A 14,821-nucleotide genomic window follows, 5' to 3' on the forward strand; every position below is an offset into this window, starting at 1 on the left:
AAACCTGTTATTGAAAAGTAGGTGATAAGTGAACATTAACCTCCTATGCCTCCACGTAGGTATGAACTGACAGATAACAAACTGCATTTTAGAGACAATTTTTTTGCCATAATATAAATTTTCTTTGAACCAAAATATGAGGCACGGGATAGTTAGTTAGCACATGATTTCACAAGAAGGCACTATTTCTAAGACCTGTGAACTTAATAACACCCCAACTAATAGACACATACCCTACTGCCCTATTTTTTTTCTCAATTCTTCAATCAGGGGTCTTTATGTATTTTTTTATTATTGTATTTGGGTTCATTTTTATCAGAGAGCCAAATAAGTATCTCAAGTAAATTCTTCACGATCTCTATTACCAATTCATTTAAAAATTCAGTAGAACACCTGTAACTATTTTTTTCATAAATATGGATGTACAGGACACCTATAACTACTTTTGCAAATATATATATGTAAATATATTCATACATACACCCACACAAGCATAGAAATAGCCAAGCTAATTAGCATTGCTATTTATTTAGAAAAACTCCCACTAAATGGACAGATATAGAAAGTTCAGAAGTAATAATCACATTTGAAATTAGTTAAGTTTATGATGAATGAATACAAGCTCAATTCCACATTTCTGCAGTTGTACTCAGCAAATTACTGTGGATAGAATACTCTTTCCAGAGTCAATACAGGCATTTCTAGTGACTCAGAGAACTGAGGGTCTTTCAGAGAAGTAATACATAGAAATTAAAGGAGCAATAAGCACTACAACCCAGAAACAATTGAATATATAATAAGTGAAGAGTAAGTACAGTCCATATAATGAATATATAACTTGACACCCTAACGAAACCTTCTTGTCAAGGATTAAATCTTACTTGGCCTAATGACAAAAATAAATGAGTTACTGCATTTCTATTTATTGGCAATGGAAAAGTTGTACAAGAACTGAGAGAGTTAATGGAAAATTAATAATAAAAAAGAAGGGCAAAAATGATAGAAGTAGTGTGTTGGATGAGATATAGGGTCCTAGACATTTATATAGTCAAGAGAGGAGAAGATTGAAGGGGATTTGATCACAGTCTATAAATACCTTACAAGTATCTGTATAAATGAAAGAATGTGATTATTCAAAGCATCAGAAGATGGGAGTACAAGGAGCACTGATCTGAAACTAAAGAAGAAAATGTTTCAGCCTTATATGATATTAAGAAATACTCTGCAACAGTAAGAGGATTTGGCATTAGAAATAAAAACCAAGGACAATACATAAAGTTTAGAGAACGCCTGAAAATGATGTATGTACAAGTACAGAGAATAAATCAGAAATGATGAAGGAAAGAATGGAAAACAGTGAGGCTCACAGGATCAGAAGATACACTTGTTCAGGATGTGTGAAATGTGCTAGCTGCCAGTCTGGTATGTATGATTCTCCATTAAGTCTCATCCTCGGAAACTATACCAAAACTGGGAAAGCAGTTTAAATAAACGAAAAATTTTAGCCTATACTTTGATCAACTATTCTAGTACGACACCCAATGATTTCCAGTTTTTGGCTATGTTCTTGCATTTGATAAAGAGCAATACATTTAAGTGCTGATAGCTAGAGTTTATAATAGATTTACATATACTTTTGACACATACAGAGATACACAGAGCATACTATTTATAATTGCCTTAAATATACAGGTTTAGAACCTCTACTAAGTTTAATAATAATAATAATAATAATAATAATAATAATAGAGATCACTAAAAACAATTTTATTTCTATAATACTTTTCCACCTGAGAAAAAAGGAAAACCTAATGCTAACATATATTTCCTTTTCTTAAAAAGATACTAGAAAAATAAATGTTAATTCTCTAAATTTTAAAAATCCATTGTTGCTTTCAATCATTTGTCTTTTTCATTGTTCAAACTTCAGATTTTACTTTCTTTCATTCTTTCCTCCTATGAGTGAACCTTCTATCACATTCTCAAAAGCTCTGGATTTTTTGTTTTAAGAGAGGTGCTTTAAAGAGTAAGAAGAAGCTTGCTGTTCTCTCGGTACAGGGTGTAGTTGAAGATGAATAAAGGAATTATTGCAAACAAGGAAGTTTTTAGTTGAAGTTAAAGGAAAAGAATTTGCTGTGGACCCAATTCATTAATTCCCTCACTTTAAGACAGACAAAAAAAGAAACAGTATGTTTTTTTTTTTTAAATTCTGATCACCTTCTCTGTATCGAGATGAACTAAGTAGACTTAACAGTATGGTAAAGTTCTAGCTAAAGATGATTTTGATCCAATCAAGGCATTTGGCCTGATTTGTTTCACTTCCCTAGTTTCTTGTACACATTACTTTGCAACAATCGATACTTTTCAATGGAGAAAGAGGAAGCTTTTCACAAGTGAAAACTGGTTGTCTAGGAATTTATGATAGGGTGAGGAATCTATAGGATGCTAGTCCTCATACTTTTGACAAGGTTGACCATATAAAAAGGCTGGGGAGAAAAGTAAGTGAAACCAGAAGGGGATGACATCCTTAGAGAACACAGAATATTTAATAAGAGCACATAATAAGGAAAAAAACAGATTCAGAAGGCATTAAAAACTGGAGAAGGTAGAAATCAGAGAGATAATAATCAGAAGAAAGATTTCAGAAGTTCAAAACTGAAATCAGAATAAAGTGGTCACTGGATTATTATTCTGGAAAGGAAATGCTAGTGATTGTCAGCAAGGAAGCCAAAAGCTCTTAACTGGTGAGATAAAGTATTTTAATAATTGATATCTTAGAGTTATGTGGATTTTTTTATGTACTTTAAGAATTATAAGAATTATAAACAAAATAGAAAATACATTAATAATTTAGATGTTCAAATGAAGTAATTTCATTTGACTTTTATATTAAGAACATTATAGATCAAGTTCACCAAATTAAATGTAATTCATTCTCCTGTCAAATATTCTTTTGTAGCATATGATTAGAACAATTAGAACACTTGATTATTAAATTTCGCTGTCTTAGGCTTAACACCAAAACATGTGACGAATGTCTAAAAATGAATAAAAGAGCAAGGATATAAAAAAGTTTGCTGAATATGTAATCTTACTGTATTAGCTCTATGACTTCCCTTTTTTTGTTGCCACGAAAATCTATCTATATTACTCTGATGACTGATGAACTACCACAATTTCAAATTTTTCCTGTCTCTGTCTCCTTTCTTCCTTCTCCCCTTCCCTCCTTCTCCCTCCCTCTCTCTCTCTCATTTCTCTTAATCATCTAATTTGAAATGTTACTTAATAAGTTTAAATCAATTATGTGCCCCATACTTAAGACTGGCCTATAATATTATTTCTTAAATCACACATTTTAGAAGACTTCAGTGCCTAACTAATGGAATTCTTGAAAAACCTATCAAAGTGTTTCAGAACATAAGAAATATATCAATGGGACAGAAACAGTTCTTCATTATGCTTTACACACAATTTTGCTCAACTGCTTATTTTAATTAGAGCAGAACTCTAGCTTCTGCTCATTGGTTTAGCATGAGCAATAAAATGAAGTTTATTTAATTTTCTAAAATAAGTAAAGCAGAGTAAAGTTAATTAAAAGTTAATTACAGAATAATGAATCATCTACCCTTGCTGTGCTAGTGTTGCCCAGATGATTAGATGCTGTCCTTCCTGAATACACTTCCATTCCCATAAGCTGAGTATTCCCTTCATTCAGTATAAGGATTTTCATTTGTGTACTTGAAAAGTTTATGTTGCCTTCTTCTGAAGGCATCTTTTTAAGGAAATAAGCACATAGCAGTACCTACACACACCTTTCTAGTCTCTCTTTTTATATGCTTTCCCCAGGCATAATTTTCATTTAGACTTCTGATTGCCTTTTAAATTTGACAGAATATACCTATAAAATTCGTTAGTAATTGTTTCATTTCCCAGCATGGCATGTGTAGTTAACCTTGAAAGACGGATTGGGCGTTAACTGTAGTGAACCCAACCTTTGCCAGTACCACAAAGGTCATGGATCTGTTCTCTCTAGTCCTGTGTCTTCAAATAGAAGGTTTTGTACATATTGGAATTAGAATGCTTTTACTGCTCATTAATTCATCATTAAAATGATGTTAACTAATCATTCTCTATAAGGCTCTGGTGTACAGATTTTCTGGCATGAATTGCTGTAGCTTGGCTCCCAGCCACTTACAACTTGCTGAAAACAGCAGCATTCATGTTTTTGGTAGATTTAAATCTTTTGTGAAATTTTATTGTAAGTAGTAGGTCTTATAAATTGCACTGGGAATATACTATGGCTTATACTGAGAGTATCTTAATTTTTATGAATGGATATATGTATGGAAATACCTGTTCAATTTCAATTTTGCAGCAGGGTTCTCCTAGTATAAGGTATAATGTATAATGACTATTGTGTCCTCACTTCAATTATGTCTCTTGCATCTTGACATCATAAATACTAAAGCAATGTAGCAAATACTGTTACCAAAATAAGGAAAGAAAATGAATCAGTGTACCTTACGGTATTTATACTGATAATGCATCCAGTCTACGTAAAAAGCTACAAACTATTAGTTTTGCAAAATTATTCAATGATTCAATGATACAAATATGTCATGAAGAAACTACAAATAACTGAACTATTGAATCTTCTTTTTAAAAAGTATACTCTATTGGAAAACAAACTGAGGACTGCTGGAGGGGGGATGGGTGGCGTAATGGGGTACTGGGTGGTGGGCATTAAGGAGGACACTTGATAAAATGAGCATGGGTGTTATATGCAACTGATGAATCACTAAACTCTACCTCTGAAACTAATAATACACTATATGTTAACTAATTGAATTTAAATAAAAAATTTTTTAAAGGTAAACTCTATATTCCACATCCATAATTTTTCAAACTTCTGCTAACAGATAAATGTAGAAGCATTTATTTCCCCACAAGCTGTTAATCAGATGTTAAATAAGAAGGAAATAGGTGGAAAAGATCTGAAAATAAAATTTCAAGAGGATCTTTTAAACAGGGACTGTGAGAAGTTGGAAGAGGGGTGCAATCTTACTTTCACAACTTACTTGCTGTCATGTTTTCATCTTTACTGCTCTAAAACCTTCCCTCACTCTTCTTTTAAATGTTTTTTCCCCTGCCTTTACATTTTAGTTACGTGTACAACTTTGTTATTATATCCTAGTTTTCTGATTCTCAATTTTCCAAGCTTTAAAATGATGAGTATAAAGGCTCAATAGATGAACAATCAAACAAACAAATAAATCCTTTCAGTTTAGAAATGCTGACTTCTGTTTTAAATATTTTCAAATGTTCATTCAAAAATTCATATTCATATCCATTTCACAAACACAAATACTGGCTGTTCTTCTCCTTTGCTATGAAAAATATGTCAAATTAGGAAAGCACAATTTTGTAAGGTAAGTTGTTCACCTTTTTTTTCCCTTGGCATTAAAATTCTTTGTGATAGTGTTACTTAGATCCACTTGATTCAGATAACTCTCTTTAACAATAATTGAAATTCTTGGTAGAGAAAAATAAAATAATTTAACCCATACTATAAATTGTAGGAAGTTTACTATAACTGAGCAGAAGTAAATAGAGTACACTGAGTAATGGAAATTCCTTCTTTTTGACTTTTTGGTTAGAAAGGGAGATGGTCAAATGAATGCCAAAATGTGCTAAGTTTTTTTGGGGGGTGAGGGGGTTGGCCAAGTACAGTATACTTTATTGATGGTACATGACAAGGTAGGGCTCCCCAAACCCCTCCCCTTCTTCGGGGATCTGGGATGCAAACTGTGGAGGTCAGGAGATTCTAAGCGTGTTGGGATGAGTTGGGGCAAGGACTCCCCAGCAGCTGAGGGCTGCTTTCGCTTGCTGGGCCTGGTGGTTCAGGGGGCTCTTACTCCTTGGAGGCCATGTGGACCACAAGGCCCACCACCTGGTTGCTGTAGCCAAATTTACTGTCTTACCAGGAAACAAGCTTGCCAAAGTAATCACTGAGAGCAATGCCAGCCCCAGCATCCGAGTGGGTGTCACTGTTCAAGTTACAGGAGACAACCTGGTCCTCAGTGTAGTTGAGGATGCCCTTGAGGGGGCCCTCGAATGCCTGCTTCACCACCTTCTTGATGTCATCATATTTGGTAGCTTTCTCTAGGCAGCAGGTCAGATCTTCGACTGACACAATGGGGGTGGGGACATGGAAGGCCATGCCAGTGAGCTTCCCATTCAACTCAGGGATGACCCTGCCTAGAGACTTGGCAGTGCCAGCAGAAACAAGGATAATGTTCTGGGCAGCCCCTTGGCTATCACGTCACAGCTTCCCAGAGGGGCCATCCACGGTCTTCTGGGTGGCAGTGATGGCATGGACTGTGATGAGTTCCTCCACATGTTGACATTGTCATGGATGAGCCTGGCCAGAGGGGCCAAGCAGTTCGTGGTGCCAGAGGCACTGCCAACAATCTTGAGGGAGTTGTCATACTTCTCGTGGTTCACACCCATCACAAACACCTGGGGCATCAGCAGAAGGGGCAGAAATGATGACCTTCTAGACCCCAGCCTTCAAGTGAGCCCCAGCCTTCTCCACGGTGGTGAAGACCCCAGGAGACTCCACAATATACTCAGCAGCAGCATCACCCCATTTGATGTTGGTGGGACCTTGCTCCTGAAAGACGGAGATGGGCTTACCATTGATGACAAGTTTCCTATTCTCAGCCTTGATGGTGCCCTGGAATTTGTCACAGGTGGAATCATACTGGAACATGTAGACCATGTAGTTGAGGTGAATGAAGGGGTTATTTATGGTGACAATATCCACTTTGCCAAAGTTAAAAGCAGCCCTGGTGTCCAGGCACCCAATACAGTCAAATCCGTTCACTCCAACCTTCACCACTGTGTCTTGGGGACTCGGCTGGCACTGCACCAGAAGATGCAGCTGTCTGTTGAATTGGGAGAAGCAGAGAGCCATGTGCTATGTTTTTATAGCCATGTGCTAAGTTTTTATAAACAGCTTCATACTGTCTTCGCTGCTGGAGTAAAACTAGGTTTCTTAGTGTTTCATTCTTCACAGAGACAAGTTTTGATTGAAGACTACAACCTTAACAATCACAAATCATTTCTGTTAAGAACCCAATAGAAAAAACTTACAGATTATAAAGCATTATACATATATAAAGATCTATTGTTTTGTGTTATTATCTTTTTTTATTTATAACCAATTTGTACATTTACTTAGAATTCAAGTTTTATTATTTTTATGTGATTACTCTAGTTAATGAATAGGCAAACATCCAGTTGAAATATCAAGATCATCCAGTTAATTTATAAATTTAACACAAAATGACTGGCAGGTAGTGCCATAAAACACGGAATTTCTTTGCACTGAACCATATGAGTCACCTATTTGAACCATTATACAGCATATAAATATGTTCATAAGAATTGTTTATATATTGAACTAATTATTTTTTCATGTTTTTGAGCTCTTATTTACTGAATCAAAAGTTCAAACATTATAAAAAGTATAAAATTGGCAGCACCATGTAGGAAATTATGAGAAATCACAGATGAAAAAATAATGCAGCAAGCACCCATTTAAATAATGAGTCAGAGTGTATTTCAAAAAATACATACGTATAAAATAAATAATCAGCGTGTAAAATCATAGTATAACATATACATATTAAGTAAGTTAAATACATGTAACATGTTTTAGAACTAGTTTGTAATAATAATCTTATAGAGTGAGAAAAGCAAGAAAATTAGTAACTAAATCTTAAGACAAGACAATAGGGCAGAATGTGCTTCATGTATATATACTGTAAGTATATGGGGAGATCCATGGACATAATATGTTTATTAATATTTTTTCTCTGCTTCACAGAAAATTTCTGCTCAATATACTATAAGAAAACAAAAATTATGCAAAATTAGTCTCCAATGTCTTTAACTCTGCCAGCTAAATTAATCTCTGAAGGAAAATGTAAATTCATAAACCATTGCCAATCTGCAAATGTTGTTTAGGGACTTGGGCAACAAACGCAGTAACAGGCTGAACAGGTCCACAAGGCAGTCCTTCTCTAACACAGTATTTGCAGCAAGAAAAAAAATTTGCTGGATTCATTATCCAATATCGAGATTCCTGCTTCTAGAACCCAAATAAGAATCTGCGCTGCTTGTTTCAGGCGTGATGATCTCCAATTCTGTCTGAGATAAGAGGGGCATGACGTTAGCACTTCTATAAGGGAAATGGAAAACCAATGACTCAATTATAAGAACAGCATGCTGCTACAGGTCGGTATACTTTCAAACCACCACCTCTCCCACTTCACTTACTATCATCATTCCTCCGCCCTCGTCTCATTGGTTTTCTCTCTATCCCTGCACACACCACCATGCCCCTCCTGCCTCATGGCCTTCAGGGCTGTTGCTTCTTCATGGAATACTTGTTTCCTGGATATGTGCATGTTCCCTCCTTTACCTCCTTCAGATCTTTGATGAAATGTCAATCTCCCAGTGAGACCTTCCCCCTGCTTAAAACTGCAATCCTTCTCCAATCCTTCCTATGCTCCTTGCCTGCTTTCATTTCTCTTATTTGTTTTATTTATTGTCTATCTCTAACTATCTCTAACCACAGGGATGTAAGTTCCCTGCAAACAGGGGTTTTATCTCTTCTGTGTATTGATGTATCCCCCATCCTAGAACATTGCCTGGTACTTACGTGCATGCAGGTAAAACATCTTTTGAGTGAATGAATGTAAATCATTAAAATATCTCATTGAAGGAAAGAGGAGAAAATTTTTCTCCCCAAATAACAGCATGATTATAAAACACACCTCCTTTGTAACTACTTAGGTCTAAGTAAGCAAGCAAAGCCAAACTCCTAAGTCATTTCTATCACTGACTCAGTCAGATACATTTTTCTCTATGTGCTGATCTTGTACTCTTCTGTTCCAGTTCCATTTATCCTGCACATCAACTACTCCGGTTGCCAACTAGAGCTCATCTCTCACTTCCATAGTTTTAAGGGACACATACGAGGGAAAAGAATACAAGCAGGCAATGTAATCCTTCACTTTTACAAAATTAAATCACTAGCCTGTGTTTACCTGACTGGCCACATATCATATCCCTCGTTCTATTCCCACACTCCTTGAACATCAGGAAGCAGACAAAAGCAGGACAATATTAAGCTTACTATTAATTAAAATGATATACAAGCCCAGGAATTTCCTACAGTAATACTTCAAGGGTTATGTTGACAGATCCATACTGAAGGCAATTAAAGTCACATAGCCTCCTCTTGCCAAAAAACAAAACCTAGCCAAAGAAATTCTGAAACATTTCCTTTTTCATTCAAGTATAAGATTATATATTGGCTTTAGTTAACCCACAAAAAAAGATCAAATGTAGGGGGAAAATAGGGCTCACTAGTTTTACAAGCAACTATTCCCACTTGCAAACTAGCAAATTAGAAGATGAGTTGGAGATCATAGCCCTGTTCCATGTAACAGATAGGTGTCCACATCACAGGAAAAGTCACTGCTCTTGAAACATTTTGAAAGGCTCAGCAAAAAACAAAAGGTCAACCAACTCTGAGATTAAACTAGACATTGAAATAAGAAAAACGTGGAGTATATAGGAACATATATTATCTCCTTTTTGCAAATAACATCAAAAACTACATCAGAAGAAATTAGACCTATATTTTAAGACAAATATGATGTATTTCCATTTCTGAAATGGAATCCATCCAAATTGAAATAAGTTTAATTATTTTACCTTATATTTGTATGTGCCAACCAAAATACAGAATAACCCCAATATTAAAAGTTATAGAACATAATCTAATTAAGTCTATGATTTAAGAATTCTTTCACAATGCCAAAACAGTGAATCTCAAAATTAATCCTGTGGAAGTAAATGAGTCAAACTGGCTTGCCATTTTATTTTATTTTTTTTTTTAAAGATTTTATTTATTTATGTGACAGAGAGACAGCCAGCGAGAGAGGGAACACAGCAGGGGAGTGGGAGAGGAAGAAGCAGGCTCCCAGAGGAGGAGCCTGATGTGGGGCTTGATCCCGGAACGCCGGGATCACGCCCTGAGCCGAAGGCGGAAGCTTAACGACTGCGCTACCCAGGCGCCCCTGGTTTGCCATTTTAAACACAGAAACATCAGTCATTTGAGAGGCAATGTTGAATATCTGTTAAGGATATGGTATTTAGAGCCATCTTCCCTGGGTTTAAATCCTGCTTCTGCGGAGAGCTCTGTGACCTTGTGAGAATTACTTAACATCTCCATTCCTCAATATACTCTCTCATATGAGGATAACAATAGTCTCTAATTTGTCAGGTTAACTGAGGATTAAATGAAATACAAAGAAGTCTTGTGATGATGTCTGGGAAATATTAACTGTTTAGTAAACAAATATCTGTTTTAGCCAAACAGACTGGGGTGGGGGGTTGGGGGTGAGAGTTAGGGCTCAGCATATCCTGGAAATTGCTACAGATTACATTTTTTAGCTAAAAAGAGAGGGAAACCCCTGTTTTTATTAAAAGAAATCAGTACAAAGGTGATCTTAGGCCAGGTGTTAAGGGTTAAAAACCCCCAATTATCCAGGATCATGGAGGCTGTATGCATTGTCCTCCTCCAAACTCCACAGGTCTGTAAGAGTAATGGATTATGGAGTTAGAAGGAAAACATTTTTTAAATTATCCCTTAACCATTACTTTTAGATCTTCAATGTAATGGATCATCCTATCCAAAAGTTAGCTCAGGTTAATTTCACATCATCGGTTAAAAATATATACATCAAATCTATGTGTTATGAGCAAGATTTTCAACTACAATGAAATTGCCTGTTTTCTATATGCCTCAGAGTCATATAGATGTCAGCTCATTATTACACACTAACTGACTTGATAGATTTTATTTAAAACATATATGCATAAAGGTTTAGAAGTCAATATTGTCTACATGAAGATTTTCTCTTTAGTTTTATTATGTAAATTTAATTATAGAATATATATGACAACTTAGCACCAGTTAATCTAGTAAAGTCCATTTTAGTAGCACTCATATAACTGTTCAACAAATACCTTCACCTGTATACATATTTATTTTCTTATCATAATATTGGAAAAGTTAACAATGCTGAAGTGGCTCAATTACTTTCCATTTAAGAGATCTTAAGTTTTTAAGTAAAGCTCTGTATTTCCAATTTGATATCTCACACTTAGCTTCAGATATAAACTTACTTATAGAGACACAAAGCATATTGTGTATTTATAGGTGTTTCAATATATTTAGTATATATTTAATGAAGGTCAAGAATAAAACTGCAAATGAGGTTTATGGGAGTGTTGTAAAGGTTCATTATTGTCATTGTGGGGGAAAGTATAATTTTCTTAAGAGAAATGATGACATATACATAATAAAGTCCCTGTCCGTGTCATGACAGCTCAAGAGCATGCCATCGTTACCACCTATGTCACACTGCAGGTGCACCTGCTATATGGGTGACAGCCGCTGACTTCTCTGATCAACACATAATTATCTCTGAATAAAAATGCACATTGAAGTTAGCTGGACATAATGGATTGAAGACCCAGGGCAAAATTATCTTTATCATGGCACATAGCACCACCTGCGGGTAGGAGAGGGCTAAGGAGAGGTGTTGTCAATGATGCAACCTTGAGAAGCCTGCTGTGACGTAGGTACTTCTGGGGTGTTCATGTTTATCCTGCCTGTCTTCTTTTGGATAGAAGAGGTCACTTGGTTAATGGTTAGGATGCTCCTGGCAGAGAAAGGTCCCACTGATCAGCGCTATTCTCCACTGATCTAACTGTATATCTCTCTCTCAGCATCTGGATAGTTTCCATTTGCAGAGTTCCCTTCCCCCATAAGATAATAAATATCATATCACAAGGATGGCAGTGCTCCTTCATGGAACACTGACTGTTTATTAGAGGCAAAAAAGTTTAAGAGAAATGCTAACAATGTTCATTAATGGCCCGCATCCAGGTTTAATGAGGCATGTCAATATGCGGACTGGGCAACATCAGTGGCATAATAGTGGTGGTAAATGGGAGTAATTGTATCCAATTGTACGGCACAGCTTCCAGGAATGAGCCCGAACTGCCAACTGACAATGACAGAGCAATTATGGGAAGGCAAGCGAGCTGTGTCAAATTAGCACTTGGTGAGAACTCATTTTTCAGAGATGTGCTTGCTCTACACCACCACAAGTGATAGCTACTTTATTGTGAGTGATAGGAAGACCAGCACTTAGACTGATGTTCTGATTTGTCAATAGCTGTATTTGAAAGCTTAGTGTCACAAATATATAGAGATATTCAGGGAGAGAGGCACACTGCTCATGATCCGAAGGATAAGAACGTTGCCGAGAAGGTCATCTGTCAGTGTGAGCTGTCAGAGAGAGATCACACTCTATGAAAAGGGAACATTCAGCCGACTTAAGTAATTACCTTTGACTGAGATTTGAAGATGTCTTCTTTTGTTGGCCTACATTGACTGCATAATTTATAATTTACTGCAATCAGCAAAGGGCCAGGACTTGTAACTAAGAAAATTCTTATTTTATTTCCCATAATTACTTTTCCTCTCTCTTTTTTTTTAACTCCTTTAGCACTTCAGAAGTGTAAAGTGGGAAACTGATGAAATTGATTTTTTTCTTTCTTTCTTAAACAACTCAGTCTCAAGTACATCAGAAACAATATATTTACTTTTGACTATTGTTTCACAGGGCCATACCTCTCTACCATCACCCCATAAGAGGTATGAAACACCCCTTTATCCCTGATGTATTTTTTCCTTGCTTTGTGGGATTACTAGTTAAAGAGGATGAAGGAATAATTCAATTTTGTCTCTCTAATGCCGAAGAATAAGAAAGGAAAAAAAAAAAACAGATTCGGAGTACTAAGCACTGAAATTATAATTCACATCCTGAGATACTCATCAGTTTGATTGAGTTGTCTTAACTATAAAGAGGTAAGTATTATAGCAAATATTTCAGAACTATATGGATTAACAGAATTTTCAATTCTTGTTGTCTTTTTCCCCTGGGACATATCACAGGATCAGTGTTTGCAAAATAATTATCTTGCCTTTAATAACCTTATGCAAAAATATATTTTGTGACCCATTATATTCTGGAGTGCAATAAGTATTAAAATTTTATTTTTTCTATGTTTTTAGAAAAAGTGATGGCTTAATTTTGTTAGCTAAAATATAATAGGGAGTCGTAACAGTGTAGCTTTTGACTTTTTTTTATTTCCTGGGTTAAAAAAGAAGCTCTGAGGAAATATTAAAACTTCCATTTTTTGGCATTATTACGAAATTCTTGCTGCTTCTTTTTCCCCTAATGGTGACCAACTGATTAATGAATTGTAGCTAAAAACAACCAAGATTAGCCTGTCTTCTGGCAAAAACTGTTGTTTAATTCTAGGTGTATTGATTTACTGAAGAGATATTGACAAAAGAATTAATTTAAGTACTTTAAGTCAATATTACTTTAGTGGAAACTCCACCTTTTAGGTTTAAAGAAATATTCTTAAGAACACTCCCTTATTAATATGGTATAAAATTACTGTCACATAATAAACGTTCATTTCTTCCTATCTGAAAGTCTGCATTGGTTCACACTGCTTTTTTCTCCCCTGAGACCCATCAAACACTCATACTTGAAATGACTAATTATGGGTTTTTGGATGTTTGCTGATGTATTTAACGTTTCCTCTAAACTTTAACAATGCTGCTAAAAAATATTTTGTTTTCCACAGTTTACCATCTACCACCTGAGATTATTTTAAATTATATACTTTGATGTTTCTGAAACACATTTTTAAGTTATTTTTTTAATATTTCAGAATTCCTTGGACCATTCAGTTTCCCCGTTGCAGAAAGCTGTTTAATTCACAATGCCTTGAGTACAGGCCCGTCATCTATTCTATAGTGACTGTGCCACTTAATAATGGAATAGTGCATCAAAGTGGCACTTAGGTCTCAAATTGTTATGTAGGACTGTCAAAGCGGCAAGAAAAAAGAATTAAAAAAGGGGTTGGGGGGGAGAAAAACCCTTGATTTGTCTTTACTACTGAAATGTGAATTTGTCAGCCAGGTTCTGAAATCACAACAGCATTGCATCCCCAGCGAGATGTTGAAAACTTGACAGGTACATATTTTTTCAACTACAAGCACTTCTATAATGAAAACTAAATACACAAATCTTATTTTTTTTATTTTTTATTTACTTATCTTTTGCTCTCAACAGATAGTTGTTGCCAATGGGATTTAATGTTCAGGTTTGGGTTGTCAAGAGAAATAACCAATAAGCAATCCAAAGAGTCACGATACAGATATTCAAAGTCAAAAGCCTGGTTTGTGATATACTGAAAGGATTTGAGTGGATAATTAAGTAAGTCCAAACCACTGGCACTTAATCTTTCCCCTAATGGTAAGTAAAGCCCATCACAGCCTCTCTCAGGGGGACAAACTATAACTTGCTCAGTGGTCACCAAGGCTTTTGATCATCATTGTTCTTTTTACTTCATCATTTAAAGATGAGTTTGCTTTGGTCTGAGATTTTTCCATTTATCATTGCTTATTCTCAGAAAGAATAAAAGCATAAACAATGATCCAGTATTGAATTCTTTCATCCAAAGTATTTTTTAAATCTCCTTAAATATCCATATCTCCAGAACTATCTGCTTCTGAGTTTGATTCAGAACATAGCCTGTGTATATAATTTCTCTGGGTATATTTTGTGCAAACTGGAAGTGCCCTGACAACCAC

The 14,821-nt window shown here is 35.5% G+C and overlaps 1 pseudogene; it reads right to left on the minus strand.

Moving 5' to 3' along the window:
- Positions 1 to 5,667: 5,667 nt before the first annotated feature.
- LOC113266482 (glyceraldehyde-3-phosphate dehydrogenase-like) lies at positions 5,668 to 7,091 on the minus strand (annotated as a pseudogene).
- Between the last annotated feature and the right edge of the window lie 7,730 nt (positions 7,092 to 14,821).

This window comes from Ursus arctos, unplaced genomic scaffold, assembly GCF_023065955.2.
Source record: "Ursus arctos isolate Adak ecotype North America unplaced genomic scaffold, UrsArc2.0 scaffold_3, whole genome shotgun sequence".
NCBI lineage: Eukaryota > Metazoa > Chordata > Mammalia > Carnivora > Ursidae > Ursus > Ursus arctos.